The sequence below is a fragment of the Canis lupus genome, chromosome 16, assembly GCF_048164855.1.
Source record: "Canis lupus baileyi chromosome 16, mCanLup2.hap1, whole genome shotgun sequence".
In the NCBI taxonomy this organism is placed as follows: Eukaryota; Metazoa; Chordata; class Mammalia; order Carnivora; family Canidae; genus Canis; species Canis lupus.
In genome coordinates this window covers 36,357,733-36,379,616 of record NC_132853.1, presented here as the reverse complement: position 1 = coordinate 36,379,616, position 21,884 = coordinate 36,357,733, and the positions used below count along the sequence as shown (strand labels likewise).

At 44.1% G+C, this 21,884-nt stretch overlaps 1 long non-coding RNA gene across 5 annotated transcripts in view; it reads right to left on the bottom strand.

Moving 5' to 3' along the window:
- LOC140606599 (uncharacterized) overlaps positions 1 to 21,884 on the bottom strand; it is a 29,366-nt gene that overhangs the window by 2,880 nt on the left and 4,602 nt on the right. For 2 of the 5 annotated variants that reach the window (XR_012008927.1, XR_012008925.1), the window contains exons 3-4: positions 4,961 to 5,070; positions 2,813 to 2,935 (exon numbers count right to left, since the gene is read on the bottom strand). This is a non-coding gene — a long non-coding RNA (uncharacterized lncRNA). Of the gene's footprint in view, positions 1 to 2,239; positions 2,627 to 2,812; positions 2,936 to 4,960; positions 5,071 to 21,884 lie in introns of all 5 variants that reach the window. The other 3 variants (XR_012008928.1, XR_012008926.1, XR_012008929.1) reach the window with 3 other exon arrangements.

Genomic DNA, 21,884 nt, shown 5'->3' with positions numbered 1-21,884 from the left:
CATAACAACCACACTGGGGCTGTAGCAATGTCAATGTCAATGTTGAAAAGGTCAAATTTCCAAACCCAGGGCCATTTTGGAAGTTTATCCCAGGTTCAGGCTACTCAGAAGAACTTAGATCTGCCATTTTTCTGAGACCTGATCTTTCTGATTCATCTTTAGCTTTTCAAGTGCCCTTGTTCATCCAATTTAGTCGACTATACTGAATATTTTCCATGTGCTGGAAAACTTGGCTTAAGTTCATTGTCTTTTAAGGGGAAATACATGCAAGCAGATCAAAAAATGCAATAAAATGCTGCAAATGTGGCAACAAAAGTCTGAGTAGGTGACACTGGGGATGGTGAAGAGGAAGTGGTCTGTTTTCTCCCCTGTCTACACAGTGTTCTACACGTGCATACTTGTTTGACAAGTGAACCACCCAGTGAATAGCTGGGAGTGGAAGACTGCAGTGAGGGGGGCGGTGGGAGAGACGAGCAGGAAGGGAGAAAGAAATCTACCTGCCCACATACAGTGTTGAGACAATCAAACGAACTAAATTATAAAGCAAGTAGGAATGGGATTACACATCTCTAAGAACAACTGTGTGAGGTCAGAAATAGATATGCCCTGAAGCTTTCTTTCTGCCCCAACTCTTAGAAAAATCCCCAGGCTACAGATTTCCTGGCCAAAACAAGTTGAGCAGCACTGGGGCAAGGGGAGAACTTTCTTCCACCCACACCAGAAGAGCTGAATCCCTGCCTCCCTGACTGTTAATGTGGAAGCGAGGTCCTCCTCTTGCCGACTACTAACATAGTTGGATGAGGATGAAGCAAATCTTTCTAATCTTCATATGATCAAAGGCCACGTTGCATCTTGTTGCATCTGGGGCTTACTCTTGACTTTGGAGTCTGATACGCACAAAGGAAGACAAAGTTATAGGTTTATCTGTCTTATGGCTCACAGATTTCACCAACTACCAAGAGGACTGGATGAGAACATGTGAGTTAAGCCACACAACCAGCCCTACCCAGGTGGAAGAACCGCAAATATGTGGCCAGCTCACAGAGGGTGAGGATTGACAGCTTCCTTGCCAAAGACAGTATACTCCTTTCATTTATATTTCAGTGTAAGGTACTAAAATGCAGAGAAGTGCAATAGCTGTCACATTTCGTAATGGGATCCGTCTTTACAGCCCAGATCGTCGGAAAACTTCTTACAGAATAATAATTCAGCCCTCCTCGGGGCTTTGCTTCATTTCTGCTCTCCTGGGGAAGCAAGCAAAGAAAACTAGGCATTTCCTACTCAGCCCTGTGTCAGCCTAGAGGCACTGAAATCCTCTGTCTGGTTAACTTGAGGATTTTCCCATTGTCAACAATCTGAGAGGAAGCCTCAGACTTCAGCCAACTTTTACAGGCAGATCCCTGTTACTGTCACCCACTGATATCTTTCTGCTGACCCCTGGCTTCAAACTTGGCTCAGTCAGTGCTCTTGACTTTTCCCACACTCGGCACTTCCAATCTAAGAAAATGCAGCAGAGCCTGTTTTCCAGTGTAAGCATGTAAATTCCACACTCATCAACTCCAGGCATTTGCAACTCCGGCTTGGGCTCTACTCAGGAGACAGACACAGACGATGGAATTTGTTTTTAAAATCTGCCTTTCAGGTTAAGAAGATGGTGCCCCTAGTTTTTGTCAGGAGGCCCTGTAATTTGAATGTTTCTCTAGGACTAGAGAGAGGAGCCACAAAGACCCACAACACTCCTTCACCAATGCGCTTTGGTAATCAGCAGCTGAGAGCTCTCGCTCATGCTAGGTAATTCTATTTGGCTCAACAAACATTTGTTGAGTACCTATTAGATGCCAGGCGCTGTGACAGGTGCTGGCAATTATTGCTCACAACCTGTACTTGTGAAGCAGTTGGCCAGGGTTAGAGATGCTGTTAGGTGGCTGAGGGATAAAGGACAGAAGGGACAACCAAGCTCATCGTCACAGCGCTCCGTCTTTCAGAGAGCATCTTACACGTGAGAGAAACAGAAGCACAAAGCAGTCAAATCTCAGGATAACTCATTTGCTCTGAGTCAACTGCTTGTCTCTCCTTCTGAATCATAAGAGTAGTAGACTGAGCTGAGGATCTAGAGTCCAAAGACCTGGGTTCAAATTCCAGTTCCTCCATGTAGTTGTGTGAGCATGGGCAAGTTGCTTCACCTTTGAGTCTCAGTTTCCACCGAAAAAATGGAAATCAGAATATTTGTCCTGCTCACCTCATAGGTCGAAGAGAAATTCAGAGCAAATAATGCAATGTGGACTAGTGCTTCTCAAACTTTAATGTGCGTATGAATCTCCTGGGGGGCTTGTTAAACTGCAGACTCTGGGTCAGATGTGGGTTGGTCTGAGAACTGACACTGCTAACAGGCTCCCCGGTGATGGTGCAGAGCATGGCCCATGGGTCACACTTTGAGTAGAAGTCTATGGACTGGGATGCCTGGGATCCCTGGGTGGCTCAGCAGTTGAGCATCTGCCTTTGGCCCAGGGTGTGATCCCACAGTCCTGGGATCGAGTCCCACATCGGGCTCCTGCGTTGAGCCTGCTTCTCCCTCTGCCTCTGTCTCTGCCTCTCTCTGTGTCTCTCATGAATAAATAAATAAAATCTAAAAAAAAAAAGAAGTTTATGGACTATTTACTAGTCAGACAAAAAGGATGATGATACCCAATAAGCATCACTATCTAAGTAAACATCCAGAACTCATACAGAATTCAGTAGAGCCATACTAAGTGATTAGAGATGTGTTAGGCAGTGTTAGGCAGCCACATTTGGAGCAATAGGAGAAACTTACAGCATGGCTTTGCTTACTTAGGTGAAACCATTAGAGAATCCATCTGATCCATCCAAACTCAGCAGCTAGGTCAGAAAAGAAAGAGTGGAATTCTTCTATCTCCTTCAGTTAAAAACATTTGCCCTGGATATAAAACATTTAGATAAAAATCAGAAGGCCCTTGATCCTGCTAGATCATATCCTGTACATTGTTACTATCTCCTGCCAAATTTCTATAGAGTCTTAAAGCTGTTGGAACAGATATGCTTGAGGTTAGGCACCTCATATCCTCCCCAGTCCTGAGCTTGGGCCTTATCCTAGTGTTTGAAGACCCTTTTGAGGTCATTTCTACCTGCTTCTGAGCACTGATGTTACCCTAGATGAGAAACATATTTCTGTTTTTCAAATGCTTTCAGAAAAAGCCTCTGCAGGGGCACCTGGGTGGCTCAGTGGTTGAGCGTCTGCCTTTGGCTCAGGGCATGATCCTGGGGTCCTGGGATCGAGTCCCACATCAGGCTCCCCACAGGGAGCCTGCTTCTACCTCTGCCTATGTCTCTGCCTCTCTGTGTGTGTCTCTCGTGAATAAGCAGTCTTAAAAAAAAAAAAAAAAAAAAAAACTTCTGCATTTCCCTATGAAAATGACCACACACTCACACCCTTAGGAATATTTATATTTAGTTGATGTTTGTGTATCTCCTATGGGCTCAGGGGTAATCCGAGTAGTGTGCAACCTGGAAGAGATGAGCTGGACTCTGCTTGTCCCAATGACCTACAAAGAGATGATCCATGTCTTAGAATGTGCACAGCCAGATCTCCAAGGGCCAAAACAAAGCATAAAGTTGAGGGAATTATTGAGATAAATAGGAGGGGAAATATTATAATGAAATATTTTTGGTGGGAGGCAGGAGTCCCAGATTTTAGTCTTATCTTTGCCACTACTCTACTGATCTGGGATGGGGCTTCCAACATCTATAAACAGAATTTACCTGCTTGTAATGTACATACCTCTTCTGTGGCTAGAAAGGATTTATGATTCAAAGGAGATATGAAGGGAAAAAATTGTAGTAAAAAGCAAGAAAGCAAAACATAGAAATTTCTTTTCTCACAACTCTGGAGGCTTAAAAGTCCAACATTAGGGAGTCATCAGGGCTGGTGTCCTCTAAGGACTCTCTCCTTGGCTTGTGGATGGCCATCATCCTGTGTCTTCAGATAGTCTTCCCTCTGTGCGTGTCTGTGTCCTAATCTCCTCTTCATATAAGGACACTAGCCATATTGCATTATGACTCACCCTATTGGCCTCAGTTTGCCTTAATTGCTTCTTTAAAGAACATATCTACAGGGGTGCCTGGCTGGCTTAGTCAGTAGAGCATGCAAGTCTTGACCTGGGAGTTCTGAGTTCAAACTCCACATTGGGGATAGAACTTATTTAAAATAAAATTAATTAATTAACTAATTAATGAATTTTTAAAAACCACAAAAACATGTGTCACACTCTGGATACTAGGGAATATATTTGGGGGGGGATATATTTTTTAAGTTAACATTCCCCCAGTTAACTTATATTTATTTCTATATTTCTATATTTCTCAGTTGCTGGTTTCCTGCTTCTCTTTGGGTCTGAGAGTTGGGTTCAGTTGAAGCTAAGGGGAATCAAACAAGACTCTTATTGGAATTCCCTCCAGAACTTTCCTTGGAGAGCAACAGGCACTGGAGTCCTAGCTCCTGCTCCAAAGTTTGCTGCTGATGCAAAGTGGAGTCTTTCCTGGAGAAGGGAGGGCTGGGAGGAGTAAGTGGCGACAGTTTATCTGAAGCTGGCGCTGGGTTCATTAAGAGGCCTGGTGCAGTTTATCTGCTTCTTGTCCACAAGACTCAGCTGCTTCGAACGCAGAGTCCAGGCCTGTCACCATCCCAGCCCTGGCGGCGTCAGGTTGGAAGAGTGTGAAACAGGGCATCCTCTCCCCCCACCCGGCTCCCCTTGCCTCCAACTGTCTGTCCTCAAGGGGTCAGATAGGAGCTGCAGTTGTAGAAATGAGGCTTGAAGGCCCTCTGTCAATGCTTTCTACCTACCCCTGAGACAGTGGGGTCCTGAGAGTTCACTTGGCTGCTCCAGCAAAGAAGAGGCCCAGACCTCAGCGGAAGGAGGTAGAGAGAGAAGAAGCACAGACTTACCTTTATCAAAGCCACCTTGCCCTAAATGTAGATGACACTTATTTTAAGTGGTCCCATTTGTCCTTGTTCTTGCCACATTTTGATGTTGGGGAGTAGGATAAACTTCTCTACTGCAAGAGAGGAGAGCAAGGGATTGTCAAGCCTCTTTCCTAATGTTGAACATTAAGCAACTCAGTGGTAGAATCAAACATGGAGGGACGCTCAGTGAGCTCACTCAGGGATGCTCACTGAGGGTGGCTCAGTGGTTGAACGTCTGCCTTTGGCTCAGGGCGTGATCCCGGCGTCCTGGGATCAAGTCCTGCATCAGGCTCCCTGCAAGGAGACTGCTTCTCCCTCTGTCTATGTCTCTGCCTCTCTCTGTGTGTCTCTCATGAATAAATAACTAAAATCTTTGAAGAAGAAGAAGAAGAAGAAGAAGAAGAAGAAGAAGAAGAAGAAGAAGAAGAAGAAGAAGAGAGGAGGAGGAGGAGGAGGAGGAGGAGGAGGAGGAGGAGGAGGAGGAGGAGAAGGAGGAGGAAGTAGAAGAAGGAGAAGAAGAATCAAACATGGAACACAGAGCTCCTAAGTCCTGGACACCTTTTCTGGGACTGAGGCCCTGGCCAGGCCTAACATTCCTTCAATGCAGGGGAGAGTGGTGACTTGTCCAAACAACTCAAAACATCTGTCCCAGGAGGGAGGAGACACCCCCACCCCCAGAGGGTGAGTGCATTATTCAACTATTTGGAGTAGACTCCAACATCTGAGATTATTAACTTCCTGCTCTATCCAGAGAGTACCACCACTGTATCTACTATTGGGATTCATTTTCAGAAGACTATTGACTTTTTCCAGGAAGGTGGAAGGCAGTAGGTGGATTTATGCGAGTCAAAAGGACGGGATCCCTGGGTGGCGCAGCGGTTTGGCGCCTGCCTTTGGCCCAGGGCGCGATCCTGGAGACCCGGGATTGAATCCCACATCAGGCTCCCGGTGCATGGAGCCTGCTTCTCCCTCTGCCTGTGTCTCTGCCTCTCTCTCTCTCTCTGTGACTATCATAAATAAATAAAAAATTTAAAAAAAGGAAACAGTTGTTTTCATGGAAATCTGCCCCATTGAAACATGGAAAGTTGTTAGGGCGCTGAGGTCTCCTGCTCATCTCCAAATTCAGCTTCCCAGAGGGGCCGATTTACACTTACCCTTTGATATCTGCTTCTCCTAACTCCCCATCTGGATTTGCTTCCTCACTCCAGGCTCCACAGTGTACCGGGATGTCACTCCGAGTACCAGGGTATCACCAGGAAAAATCAGGCACCAACATTCCTCAACACACATCAGTGGCCATGTAACTCTGTGCCCCAGACTCGATCACCTGCGGTGTGTCTGTCCGCTACAGCCTGGTTGTTAAACGCTTGGGGCCGTGGAGCCAAGTTATCCCGTGTTTAATCTCAGCTCTTCTTACTGGCTGTATACTTAATCTCTCTAAACCCCTATTTCCTCATCTGTTAAACGGATGTAATAAGAGTATTTACTTCTTGGGATTAAATGAGATCAAGTGCTTAGCACAGGGCTTGGGCGCCTGGTAAGCACCCCATAAACGTTAGTTATTATCTTCAGTGACTTTTATGGAGGTGGCTTCCACACTCTCCACACCCATGTTCGTCCTTCCAGATTGCTATGTCTGCCCCCGTGGGCCTTCCTCTACTTTGTGTGCCCCTGTACCTTATAAAACATGATCATCTCTATGCCCTTTGCCTAGTAGATGCCCTTTCTCTCTTACTTCCATGGAGGCACAAAGAGCAGATGCGTTATTTGGCTACCTGTTTCCCAAATCTGTAAGTAGAGAAAGAGCACAAGGCCCTACCCTCCAGATAGCTGGAATGGAGGCCACTTGACCTTCCATAGAAACCCTCAGCAGCCCCCATCCCAGTCCAGCCCTGCTCCCCCTAGCCTGGAGTGGGGGCTTCGGGGAGGTATGGAGCCCTATAAGTGTTCTCCCCGGACCCTCAGCAAGCTGCTTATCAGGGACCGATATGCCAGTCCAAGCTGCCTTGGGCCCGAGCTTGCCATGACAGCAGGAGCTGCCTGAGAAGAGAGGCTGAGATAAATGAAGGATCCTTCATCCCCGTCAGCACGGGCCAGACAGAAACCAGGTGCAGGGCAGCGAGCCTTCATCTTCTGTAAACAACTTCCATCGCCCACTGCGGCTGCTTGAGCCTGAGACAGGGATTAGAAGCACGGCTTCTGCAGGCCTGGGGCCTCTCAGCTGGACGGCACCTGAAAGGGCGCAAGATAACTGGCTGCTGGGAAAGAGGCTTGAGGAAACCCGGCCGGCCGTCCACAGGGGGTTTGCTTGACCTGGCAGGAGAGAATCTGATATCTAAACAGTTCCCTGAAGCCCTAAAGCTCTGAACGGTCTCCAACTAAATATTTGATATCACACTAGATAACAGCCCAGGGCTCTTCCCGGCTGGCGGGAGAAGGCTCTGCTCGGGTGGAGGGAGGCCTCACCCGTACTGGCTTCAGCTGACTTGAAGGGGAGGCCTTCCAGTTGGGCTGGTTTTGCTGTCCTTTAACCTGGGATAGTCCAACTAGGGGACAAATGTTGGTCTTCTGGGACGCCTGGGTGGCTCATTGGTTGAGTGTCTCCTGTCAGCTCAGGTTGTGATCCCTGGGGCCTGGGATCACGTCCTGCATCGGGCTCCCTGTGGGGAGCCTGCTTCTCCCTCTGCCTATGTCTCTGCCTTTCTCTCTCTCTCTCTCTCTCTCTGTGTGTCTCTCTCTCTCTCTGTGTCTCTCATGTATAAGTAAATAAAATCTTTAAAAAAAAAAATTGTCAGTCTCAGTGAACTCATGAAGAGACCTGGAACCTAAATCTCGTTGGAAGGCAGTCATCCCCTCCCTCTCCCACTTCTTTGGTAGAAGGTCCACTTTCTGGAGCTGAAAAAAATACCTATGACTCCCTGTGCTCAGCTTCATCCACCTGAGATGACAAAACAAAGTTAAGTGCTTGAATCCCAGGAGGGAGGTGAGGACGGACAGGCCTGGCCAAATGAAAGAGTGTCCCTAAGTAGAAGTCCTATTTTTCCAGCATTTCTCCAGATGAGAAAGTCCCCAATCCCGTGTTCAGAGTTCCTTGTAAGATGATCAGAACAAAAGCACGCTTCAGATAGTACTGCCTCCGAAAGGGTGTTCCACCTCTGGTTGTAAAGTAGGAAGCAAGAGTGAAGGATATGGCTCTCTGGCCAGACAGACCCAAGTTCAAATCCCAGCTCTGATACTAGCTATGAGATCTGGGCCAGTTATGTGACCTCACTAAGCCTTTCCTCATCTGCAAGACAGGGACAGTGGTACAGTCACAGCATGGTTGCAAGGGTCAAACAATGAAACGCGAGAAGGAAGCACTTACCCAAGTACCCGGTACAATAAAGGCTCAATAAATGGCAGCTGGTGTCTGTAATGAGATCTCAGCCAATCAAGCAAACTTAGAGACAGGAAAGTGAGATTTATCTCAGAACTGCTTCACAGGGGTATGATTTGAGCACAGAATATGGCTTTATTCTTTTTTTTAAACTTTGTATTTTTTTAAAGATTTATTTATTTCCTTATTCATGAGAGACACAGAGAGAGGCAGAGACCTAGGCAGAGGGAGAAGCAGACTCCCTGCAAGAAGCCCATTGTGGGACTGGATCCCAGGACCCTGGGATCATGACCTGAGCCAAAGGCAGAAGCTCAACTGCTGAGACACCCAGGCATTCCTAAAACTTCCTATTATAGAAAATTTCTTTTTTTTTTAAAGACTTTATTTATTCATGACAGAGACACAGAGAGAGGCAGAGACACAGGCAGAGGGAGAAGAAGGCTCCCCACGGGGAGCCTGATGTAGGACTCGATCTCAGGGCCCTGGGTTCATGACCCGAGCCGAAGGCAGACGCTCAACTGCCGGCCACCTATGCACCCTATTATAGAAAATTTCAAGCAGGGGTACCTGGGCGTCTCTGCAGTTGAGCATCTGACTTGGGCTCTTAGAGTCATGATCTTAGAGTCCTGAGATTGAACCCCACACCGGGCTCCCTGCTCAGTGGAGAGTCTGCTTCTCCCTCTCTCTCTGCCCTGCACCCCACTCATGCTCGCACTCGCTCTCTCAAATAAATAAATAAGTAAATAAATAAATACTTTTTTTAAAAAAAGAAAAATTTAAACATATACATAAATGACAGAATAGAATGGACTCTCCTAAACCTAACGATACCTAGTTTCAACACCTATCAATCAAGGCCAATCTTACATTGTCCATACCTCCCTATGCAGGTAGAGTCTGTTTTAAGCTAGATATTTTGGCCACAAGTCTAGGTTTATTTTAATAAGAGAAGGAATGTGGAATTTAGAGCCTAGAGAAGTGTTCCACTCTAGGCGGATCACTTAATTTATTTGACTCTCAGATTCTTCACCTATAAAATGATGATAATAATACTCGCCATATACATTTCACAGAGCTCTTGTAGAAATGAGCTGCCTTGAGAGGGCCTTATAAAAAGAAGTGCTATGCAAGCATGGGTTCTTAATGTCCCGCCTCTCACTCTGTGGCACCAAGTATGCTCTGAACAAACATTTATTGAGGCCGTTGTTAAGTGTTAGGTTATGCCAAAGAAAAACCTGTTCTTCAATTTTGGGTTGTGCCCCTAAGCCTAGCTGGTCACATTGCAAATGCTGTCACTAAGGCACCTGGGCCAGACAGAATGGATCACTCAGTGTGTCTCAAAGAATCCCCTCAGTATGCATGTTCTGTTGGACCAGAGACTCACTTCTCATACTCCATGTCCTTGTTCAATGTCAAGGCCTGCAAAATGTCAAACTATGTCAGGTCTCCAGGGCTGTATCTCCGTTAAGGTTCAGAGTGAGAATTACAGAGACAGCAAGACCTCAAAGTTAAGACCTCAAAATTACACTTTGAAAAAAAGAAGCTGTCCAGGACATAACCCAAATCGCCCCTTCAAAAATTATTTGGAGTTCAGTCTTACATCCAGACTTTAAAGGCATGAGAGGAGAGCAGAAGGGGATGTGTGACCCAAAGTTTGCCCCTAAAGCTATTTTGGCTTCAGCTGGAGAAGATGGCTATTTCTCTCTTGTTTTTCTTCCCTTCAAAAGAAGAGAATTCAGGATTTCATCCTTGCCCCAACCCCTGCCTCCTGGTGGCCCAAGAAAACAATATTTTCCTGCTCAGCAGGGCAAAACCTCTAATTTCTACACTGAAGTTCCCTGCTGCAGACAGATTTCTCCAGCAAGTTATTTTCTCACCACTGAGCCCTGGCTATTTTGCAACCCTGGAGCACGTCAGGGCCGGAGCAGAAATGAAAGGACCAAGGCTGTGTCAGCTGCACTGGGGCCCAGGTCACTGGCGATCAAATTTTTTAATGAACATGGAGGCCAAGGACTTGAAAGGAAGGTCGGGGTTCCCTGAAAGGCGAATACAATATGTGTCTGGATTATTAAATCCTGAACATGAAGCCATCAATGTCCTTCCAATAGCCATTACTCCCAGGAGCTCAGGGCTGCCCTGATTGATCAGGTCCCTCAATCTCCTGGATGCCTCTGACTTCATGCTGTCAAAGAAGCATGAAGGACACTTGACCATAGGGATATGTCCCAAGAATCAGTATTTTGATGCGATATCTGCACTCTCATGTTCATTGCAGCATTATTCACAATAGTCAAGATATGGGAACAACTTAAACGTCCATCAATAGTTACATGATAAAGATGTGGCTTGTACACAGAGTGGAATATTACTTAGCCATTCAAAAGAATGAGATCTTGCCATTTGCAGCAACATGGATAGGTCTTGAGGGTATACCTTAAGTGAAGTAGAGAAAACCAGGTACCAATAATTTCACTCATATGTAGAATCTAAAAAAAAAAACAAAACAAAACAAAACAAAAAAAACACCCAAAACAGAAGCAGAATCATAAGTATAAAGAGGACATTGGGAAAAAATTAAAAATAAATAAATAAAAAATAAAAATAAATTTAAAAAAACTAAAAAAAGAGGACATTGGGAGTGACCAAAAGGGAGGGGCTGGAGGATGGGCAAAATAGGTGAGGGGAATTAAAAGGTACAAACTTCCAGTCATTAAATAAATAAGTCATGAGGAGGAGAAAAGTACAGCATAGGAAATATAGTCAATAATATTGTAAGAGCATTGCATGGTGACAGATGGTAACCATGCTTATCACAGTGAGCATGATATCTAGAACTGTCAAATCACTGTGCTGTATACCTGGAACTAATATAACATTGTATGTCAACTGTACTTTAATTTTAAAAAATTTACATATATTGCAATAGTGTTCAGCCATAAAAAAAGAAAGAAATCACGCCATTTGCAAGCACATATAGATGAACCTGAAGGACACTATGCTGAGTGAAATAAGCCAGACACAGAAAGATAGATATTGTATGATCTCATAGGTAGAATCTAAAAAGGTTGAATTCGTACAACCAAAGAGTAAAGCAGAGGTTGTCAGGTACCTGGAGGCAGGGAAATGGAGAGATGTTGGTCAAAGAGTACAAATCTTCAGATTTAAGATGAGTAAATTCTGGGGAACTAAGGTATAAGCATAGTGATTATAGTTAATAACATTGTATTGTGTACTTGAAATTTGCCAAGAGAATAGATCTTGAGTGTTCTCACCATGCACACACAAACTCACACACACAAACTATGTGAGATGACAGATGTGTTCATTAACTTGACTGTGGTAATAATTTCACAATGCATACACATATTATTAAATCATCACATTGTACACCTTAAAAAAATCATGTTGTAGGGACGCCTAGGTGGCTCAGTGGTTGAACATCTGCCTTTGGCTCAGGGTGTAATCCCGGGATCCCTGATTGAGTCCCACATCAGGCTCCTTGCATGGAGCCTGCTTCTCCCTCTGCCTATGTCTCTGCCTCTTTCTCTCTCTGTGTCTCTCATGAATAAATAAATAAAATCTTTTTAAAAAATCATGTTGTAGGGGCAGCCTGGGTGGCTCAGTGGCTTAGCGCCACCTTCAGCCCAGGGTGTGATCCTGGAGACCCTGGATCAAGTCCCACGTCGGGTTCCCTGCATGGAGCCTGCTTCTCCCTCTGCCTGTGTGTCTGCCTCTCTGTGTCTCTAATAAATAAATAAAATATTTTTAAAAATAAAAATAAAAAATCATGTTGTACAACCTAAATACATATAATTTTGTCAATCTTACCTCAATAAACGTGGAGTGGGGAAGGAATGAGATAATACATGCCTACATGAAAACATTATACATATGCTTTATAATCATCATCATCACTCTCCTCCTTTGGTCAACCTCCTCTGGATCTCTTCAGTACGTTGGGCTCAATTTAACATTTATTTGTTAGTTCAATAGGCATCAGAGAGCCAACAAATGGAGTAGGTACTGGGAAAAGCAGGACTAACAAGATGATCTCTGCCTTCAAGGTAATCAGAGGATTAGAATGCACAAAACCAAAGGCTGTGGTAGAGGCACATGCAGAGAATGAGGATCTAGGGGAAGGGCTCCTAACTCCAACTGAGTGGAGGAAGTAACAACTGGGCTGAGTTTAGAGGATGCATGGGAGTCACTCAGACAAAGGAAAGAGTGGGGGGCGTTCTAGGCAGAGATGAAAACATGCAAAGCCATGCAGTTTAACTGACATAAAAGTAAGCTATTTTGAATTCCAAAAGTCATTGCTGCTTCGAAGGACACAATCAGCAAGAGTGAAAAAGCAACCCATGGAATAGAAGAAAAGACTTGCAAATCATCCATCTGAGAAGGAGTTAATATCTGGAATATGTAATGAACCCCTACCACAACAACAACAGAAAACAAACAGCCCTCTGATAAATGGCCAAAGGACTTGAATAGGGTGCCTGGTGGCTCAGTGGTTGAATGTCTGCCTTCGTCTGCCTTTGGCTCAGGTCATGATCCTGGGGTCCTGGGATCGAGTTCCACATCAAGCTCCCCACAGGGATACTTCCCCAGAGAAGACATACAGATGACCAATGAGCACATTAAAAGATGCTTAATCTTTTAAATTATTTATATATATAAATATAAATATAAATCAAAACCACAATAAGATAGTACCTCACACCCATTAGGATGGGTACTAGGAAAAAAAACAGAAAATAGCAAGTGGTGGTAAGGACATACACAAATTGGAAAACTTGTGCACTGTTGGTAGGAATGTAAGATGACATGGCCACTATGGAAAATAGTATGGTGGTTCCTCAAAAAATTAAGACTTATCATGGGGGGCCTGGGGGGCTCAGTTGGTTAAGCATACAACTCTTGACTTGGGCTCAGGTCATGCTCTCAGGGTCATGAGATCCAACCCCACATCCAGCTCCACACTCAGTGGGGAGTCTGCTTGAGATTTGCTCTCTCCTTCCCCTCCCCCCACCAAAATAAATAAATATATTTTACAAACAGAGATATATCCAGCAATTCCACTTCTGGGTAATGCCCAAAAGGTTGGAAAGCATGGTCTCAAAGAGATATTTCTTCATAGCAGCACTATTCACAAATAAACATGGAAGCATCCCAAATATTCAACAACAAATTAATAGATAAACAAAATGTGGCATAGATGTACAATGTACTATTAACCAGCTTTTAAAAGGAAGGAGGGCAGCCCCAGTGGCTCAGCAGTTTAGCGCCGCTCTCAGCCCAGGGCGTGATCCTGAGCTGTTCTCACCATGATCTCACCAGGATCAAGTCCCTCATCGGGATCCCTGCATGGAGCCTGCTTCTCCCTCTGCCTATGTCTCTGCCTCTCTCTGTGTCTCTCATGAATAAATAAATAAAAGCTTTAAAAAATAAAATAAATAAAAAGGAAAGAAATTTTACATTTCCCATGATGCAACATGGATAAACTTTGAGTTCATTATGCTAAGTGAAATAAGCCAATCATAAAAAGACAAATTCTGCATGATTCTAGGTATATGAGGTACAATTTTGAGTAGTCAAATCCATAGAGATAGAATGTGGTTGTCAGGGGCTGGAAGCAGGAGAGAAAGGAAAGTGATTATTTAATAGATACAGAGTTTCAGGATGCGTAGGTGGCTCAGCCGTTAAGCGCATCTGCCTTCAGCTCAGGGCATGATCCTGGAGTCCTGGGATCAAGTCCCACATCGGGGTCCCTGCAGGGAGCCTGCTTCTCCCTCTGCCTGTGTCTCTGCCTCTCTCTCTCTGTGTGTCTCTCATGAATAAATAAATAAAAATCTTGAAAAAATATAGAGAATTTCAGTTTTTTAAGATGAAAAGAGTTCTGGAATTGGCTGCATATAATGTGAATGTACTTAAAGTTAGTGAACCATACACTTGAAAATGATTAAAATGGTAGGTTGTATGTGTACTTTATCACAACTTTTTTATCACAATTTTTAAAAAAGCTATTGGGGAAGTTAGGAAAATTTGATATGTATTGCATGTTATTGCTAACTTTTTAGGTATGATAATGGTACTGTGATTATATAAAACACCGTCTTTATTCTCAGGAAGTGCAGACTGAAAAATACAAGGGTGAAGTGCAACCTATTTTCAAATGCATGAGTGGAAGGACGGACACCTAAATGAAGAGTTCCATAAAGCCAACCTGGCAAAAGGTTAACTGCTGAATTCAGGTGGTAGATGTAGTGTTCATTGTACTACACTTTCAGTATTTTCTTAATATGTGAAAATTTTCATGATGAAAGTTCGGAAAAATATTTAAATCACTGTATGGACTCAGCTGAAGAAAATACAATCAAGCCAACACATATGCAAGAATAATTAGATTTTTCCACAAGTTAAGTCTGATGTGACTGAAAAAAAAATCCAACGAAACAAAAAAATAACAATTAGTTGTATTTTTTAAAAAGATGTTATTTATTTGAGACAGAGAGAAGGAGAGTGAGATCATAAGTGGCAGGTGGTCGGGGTAGGGTAGAGGGAGAAGCAGACTCCCTACAGAGCAGGGAGCTGGATGCGGCACTGGATCCCAGGACTCTAGGATCATGACTGGAGCCAAAGGCAGATGCTTAACCAACAGAACCACCCAAGTGCCCCCATTAACTGTGTTAATAGAAATTTAGTATCCGTGGTGTGACCCTGGACAAGTCATTTACCCTCTGTAAATCTTGGGTTCCACAGGATGCAAAATGAGAATTATATTGATACTTTTCCTCTTTGGGTTGTGACAAGAATTAGATGAGACAATGTATGTAAAAGGCATGAAACAAAAGCCAATGTTTGATAGGCTCTCCATAAGTGGCTGGTGGGAGCAGAAGCACGAGGAAAATATTAGTCTTAATGGACCATGCTTGGGACACCTGGGTGGCTCAGCAGTTGAGCATTTGCCTTCAGCTCAGGGCGTGATCCCAGAGTTCCGGGATGGAGTCCCACATCAGGGTCCCTGCGAGGAGCCTGCTTCTCCCTCTCCCTATGTCTCTGCCTTCTCTCTGTGTCTCTCATGAAGAAAAAGAAAAAGGAAACCTTTATATCATATGGAGAAGAGATAAAACCAAAAACTAAATAAATTTGCTGTATCTGTCAGTTATTAATATTATACCATCTATGCTACGCGTTGGATCTGGCTCACCTTTACTCTTATAGTCATTTATCTTTTCAATATTTCATATCTATTTACCAGACATATTTTACCTAGGTACTAAGGATATAGAAATGAATAGACATATGAATAAGTGATGAGAGCAATGTGCTAAGTGCCCAGCAGCAGGATTAGTGAAGTATAAGCAACACAAAACGGAAAGAGATTCATCCTGTTTAGGGATGGTAGGAAGGCTTCTTCGAGGAAGTGAAACTTGAACTATGTTTTGGAAAATAGATAAGGATTCTTCAGACACAGAATGGGTAGAAAATCATTTCAGCAAATAGAAGAGCTTATTAAAAGCCAATAGAGAATGAGTATCATGTTTTGGAGGGACAAATAACCAGGTAAAATCAGATCTCAAGGAAATATGAAAAGCCAAGAATGTCAGGAACACATATACAATTCTAAAAGGAGATGGACAGACTGATTTAGACATCCAAACTCCTTTCTTCACACTTCACACTTCTACAACCTCCCTCCTAAAACCCTGTATCTCTTCATTCCATAAGCTGGTGACCTCATTCACACTCTAAGCTTTTTTTGTCCTCCAGTCATTGCCATATTTTAATAACATTTGCAGATACAACAACCTGGAATTGGTCTCTTCCTTACCTTATTGTACATTTCAGTTTTTTAAAAAAGATTTTATTTATCTGAGAGTGAAAGAGAGAGAGAGCACATGCACGAGCCAGGGGAGCGGCAGAGGGAGAGGGAGAAGCAGACTCCATCCGCGCTGAGCGTAGAGCTTGATGTGGGGCTCCATCCCAGGACCCTGAGATCATGACCTGAGCTGAAATCAGATGCCTAACCAACTGAGCCACCCAAGTGCCCCACATTTCAGAATTTTGACCTTTCAAAATAGACTTCACTTACTTACTTTACATTTTGATGGGCTTGTACTGATCTTCCATTAGGACCCTCCCTACAAAGTTGTCATGTGCAAAGAGCATTCACTTTCTTCCAGTCTTGCCTCCAACTAATTGAAATTCCTTTGGCCTCTATTGCCTCAGTTAACAAGCAAGGCTGATGATGGGAGGGATGAAAGTAAGAGTGAAAAAAAAAAAAAAGAAAGTAAGAGTGGAAAGAGTCATAAAGCTTTAACTGGACCTTATAAAAAATAGCTCTCACTGCCCACCCCACCTCCATACTCTCACTGCTGTTTCATGATTTTTACTGATCCTCAGCCAAAATTGATATTCCCTTTGGTTAGGGGGCTGAGTAACTATCTACAAAGTAAGTGAAATATGGTGTGCTTGGAGTCCCGTAGCTTGTGAAATCACCAAGACCCATTATTTCAGCATGGTTGTCTCCAGGCCGGCTCCAACACATGAAAAGAAGACTGGGAAGATGCCTGGCTCCTGCCTTCCCATCAACTATTTAATTTGTTTGACACCTCTTACTGGTAAAAGCTCAAGTGAAGGCATTCTGTAGCCAGATGAGGGCTGAGATCTCTAAATATGTTGAAAATGTTCTCTGTTTTTTCTCAAATATGTCTCTCTCATTCAGGTATTTGCCCTATGATAGGCTTTTACCTTGACAGCCCTGAGTCTCCACAGCTTGCATTGCAGAGCCGATAAGGAAAGGCAAGATCCCCCAGATCGAGCACTGGGAGCACCTGGTGAGGAGAGGCCATATGTGATTTGTGCTGTGTGGCCTCACAACCAATGCTCACTAACCTCCCCCTTGCTGGGAATGCATTCTCATCTAGAGGGAAGGTAAAAGAAAGGAGAAAATAGTGGGTTTTCTCTGAGGGGCTCACACATGCACTCCCTAGTTGTCTCCTTATCTGCAGACTTGGCAAATTCTTTACAACATCTGATCAAGGAAGGGTTTTTTGTTGTTGTTGTTTTTTGATGTTTCTGCATGTTCTCGATGTGCTGCCCTGCTGCTAGGATATGATGAGATGCCCTTATCAGGAGCCCCTTTGGAGCTCTGCAAAGTCTGCGTATTTTTAAGTAAACAGCAAACTAGTCCCAGAATGTAGCTTCTTTGGGACTAAAGCAACATTTGCATCAAATAAGAGAGCAGATGCCAGACCCAAGTGGTCTACTGCCCCTAATTGGGCTCTATGTCCTCGTCTCTCCTCTTCCTGTCTCACCCCAGGCTCCACATCATTCTATTGTCAGGACCCCTCTATAGCTTCCCCAGGACCTGGGCTGAGTTATAGGATAGGAAGCTGCTCATGGTCTCCAGCTTTCTGCCTTCCATCTGCTTTGTGTTTGGCTCTGCAGACCAGTGTCAGGAGTCTCGCAGGTGGAAGAGATTGGAGATTAGAACTTTTGATCTGCTTATTCCTCAAAGTCTTCAAAGCCCTGACCTATATGTCTACCATGTCCAGGATCTCCAACAAGGCCCTGGAGGGGAATGGCAGGGAATGAGGAATGTGGAAGAAGTCTGATTCCAATGAGAGTAGGCAGGGTGCTGAGTGGCCCAGTAGGTAAGGCCAAGAGTGGCACTCTTGATGTAGGCTCAGGTCCTGATCTCCAGGTCTTGAGATTGAGTCCCATGTCAGCTCCACGCTCAGTATGGAGGCTGCTTGAGGTAAGATCTCTCTCCCTCTCCCCTCTTGCTTGTGCTCTCTCTCTCAAATAAATAAATAAAATTCTTTTTAAAAAGTGAGAATCAGGGCACCTAGATGGCTCAGTAGGCTAGGTGTCTGGCCTTTGGCTCAGGTCATGATCTCAGGATCCTGGGATTGAGCCCTGCATCGGGGTCCCTGCTCAGCAGAGTCTGCTTCTTCCTCTCCCTCTGACCTGCCTCCTTGCTTGTGCTCTCTCTCCCTCTCTGTCTGTCAAATAAATAAAATCTTTTTTAAAAAATGAGAGTACGCAGGGATGCCTGGGTGGCTCAGCAGTTAAGCGTCTGCGTTGAGCTCAGGGAGTGATCCTGGGTCCGGGGATCGAGTACAGCATCAGGCTCCCTACAGGGATCCTGCTTCTCCCTCTGTCTCTCTTCATGTGTCTCTCTCATGAATAAACAAAATAAAAATCTTTTAAAATAGATAGATGATAGATGATAGATAGATAGATAGATAGATAGATAGATAGATGATAGATAGATGATAGATAAAAATCAGAGTAGGCAGCTGAGCAGTGCTACTGTCTCTAACTCCAGGGCTAAAAGCCTCTTCTTCTCATCCATCCATGAATCATGACTCCCATTTCCTGGGAGGTCATAGCCCCCACACGCCCATCATAAGAACTTAGAAAGAGATGTCCTCAAAGACAACCCTTCTCATATTCATGTTAAGAGCCCCCTTCCCATTTCCCCCTTCGCTGTAATATACCAAACCTTAAATTTTCAGCTTCAAGATCAGTCATGTTCAAAGTGTCTACCTCTTTCCAAACTTGGAAAAAACTGCTCCAAGGGAAGATCCCTAAGGCAAACCTCCCATCATGGGCAAACCCTGGACCATTAGAAGTTTTCATGGAACCTCTGAGTCAACCAATATTTGACTTGGACTCTATTTGCAGGAATTTTCTATCTTTAAAGGTTAGACAGAGAGAGCAATTCCCTAGTCGAACCCAGTGATCTTCAATACTTGGGTAGTCTGCTTGATTTCTCTTCCCTAAAAGGAAAAAGGCAATGACCTAAGACCCTGAACAAGGCCTGATAGTGAGGGACTTGGCTGCAGCAAAGATGGTGGAATAAAAGCCATGATCCTGAATGCATTGCATATTCTGAATATGTGGACTTACATATACATTCTTGAGGGCCAGAAGCAAAAAAAGAAAATCATATGTTGCTTTTCAGATATGCAATCTTGAGTACATTGCTTATTTTCTCCGTGCCTCGGGTTCCCTGTATGGGAGAACAAAGATCATAGAAACCTCCCAGAGATGCAATGAGAAGTAAGGGCTAATAGCAAAGTACTATATGGATGTCAATAACAACAACAATGGAAAAAAAAAAAAACTGAGGCCCTCAAGAGGGGAGGTCAGGGTGAAGCATTAGGAAAGAAGTAGTTACCCAGAGAGCAATGATAAGGAAGAGCAGATGACCTGGGGTAGCTGGCTTAGCCCAGGTCATCTGCACTTCCTGCCCTTGAGATAATACAGCCTCTCCTTCTCACCTGTCCATAAGGTTTCTCTACTCCAAATGCTCCTTGTCCTTCTCACAAAAGACACAGGCTCCGCTCAGCAAATGTTTGTTCCCCACAAATGGCTGCCAGTCTGAGAGTGCTCACCCCTCCCAGAACTTGGGGATTTGTATGGATTATAGTTTTGATGACTGATGCAGCCCTAGACGTCAGGAAGATGAACACAACTGGCAAGAGATAAAGGATCCTTCTCATTTCTCACCAGCCACCAGCCTGCCCCATAGTCCTTTCCTGCCCAGGCCCTGCTGTCTGTCTCAACAGAAATATAGTGACCAGACCAAGGGATGTGATATTCCCACTCTGCTTAGAACTGATGCAATCACATGTTATAATTTCTGTTCCATTCTGGGCTCTTCATTTTATGGAAATATTAACTAAGGAAAGAAGAGCAAGATGGGGAAAGATCTGGAAATCTGGTCTCAGGAGAAACAAATGAAGCAATTGGGAATGTGTATCACTCTAGAGAAGGAAAGAACTAGGGACACACATGAGAGATGTTTTCAAATATTTGGAGGAGTAGCATGTGGAAAAGGAATTCAGAATCATTCTGTTGACTCCAAAAGGTGGCAAAATAAGATCAATGGGTGCAAGTCCTAAAGAGATGAGCTCCTAGTCTATATAAAGAAATATTTCCTGGGACACCTGGGTGGCTCAGCGGTTGAGCGTCTGCCTTTGGCTCAGGGCATGATCCTGGAGTCCTGGGATGGAGTCGCACATCAGGCTTCCTGCAGGGAGCCTGCTTCTCCCTCTGCCTGTGTCTCTGCCTCTTTCTCTGTGTCTCTCATGAATAAGTAAATAAATCTTAAAAAAAAAAAAAAAGAATAAAGAATAAAGTCTATACAGACACCCCCATCTCCAAGCTTTTCATTATTCTTTTGCTTTGATTTGCCCCACCCTCATTCTCTAAGGCCTACTGAGGTGGGCTCTAGTGAGGCTGAGAAAAGAGGGAAATTCTCAACAATCATCAACTTCAGCATGTGTAGGTCTCCGGAAATTCACTCACCTGATGAGAAATTAAAGGCTTGTGGACTGTTTTGGGGGCGGCGGGGGGGAAGTGCATGGGAAAAGACAGAAGGGAAGAGAAGAGAGGGAGGCAACGCAGATTCCTCAGTTCTCTCTATGAGCTAAGAAGCAGCTAGATGGTTATCAAAATATCCAAAGGCAGTACAAATCAGAAAGCTGGAGTACAATCTCATGTGGGGGCAGGAACCTCTCTCCACATCTGCCAAAGGCCAGGAGATAACACCTTTCCCTGCTACTAGAAGCAGATTTACAAGTAACTTACTCCTCCTCTGTCTCTATTCCTTAAACAACAAAACTCCTCCATTAAGCTTACTGTTGTGGGGACTGTGTGTGTGTGTATGTGTGTACGTGTTAGGAGAGGGGGAGAGGCCTTTCTCTCCAGGCACACCTAGGATGGAAACACCCACTATTCAGACCATCAGGGACCTGTGAACTTTTCTCTCCCTCTCCCAAACCAGGGCTTCAGACCTCATTGGTGAGTGGACCCTGTAACTCAGGAAACTGCTCCCAGTCCCAGACTGAGGTGGGAAGGGATGCTGAGGGTGCCTAGTCAGACCCTCTGTGACAGCAGGAAAATTCTCTGCACCTTAAACCCTGTCTTGGTTGAAAGGAGAGGGTGGAAGGCTTCAGGCTTCCTGCCTAGGCTTCAACTGACTTAAGAGAAGAATCTGAGTTATGTCTCAGCAACTGAGCAAACATTTACACTTGTCACCAAAAATAAATTTGAAAACTAAATTTAAAAAGATCTGGAGAGATGGAAAAAAAGAGAATCAGGTCTTTTCTTGTTTTCCAAAGGAGGAATCTGACATTCAGCTCAGCTCAGCACCTGGCCAACGCAGAAGACATAAGGGCAAGAGGTTTGTGTACTGACTAAATTAAATTCAAACCTAGGATTCTATTTCCCACCCCACCTTGGAGATTTGTGTAAAAGAGAGCTGGAGGAAGAAAAGGAAAAAAGTAAAATGTGCTTTAAATTTTTTCCAGCCACCTATATCCATTTGACTTAGAAAGTAATAAAGAGGCAGAAGAAAGAGCTATATCTATTGTAGATAAGCCTCTCATTAAAAAGAGGAATTTTTAAAAACGGGATTTTCTCTAGGGAAATAGAGGAGTTTTTCATAAAGGCAGAATTTGGGGACACACTCGGATTATTTTTGTTAGATTTATACAACGCACACTTGAAAGTCTG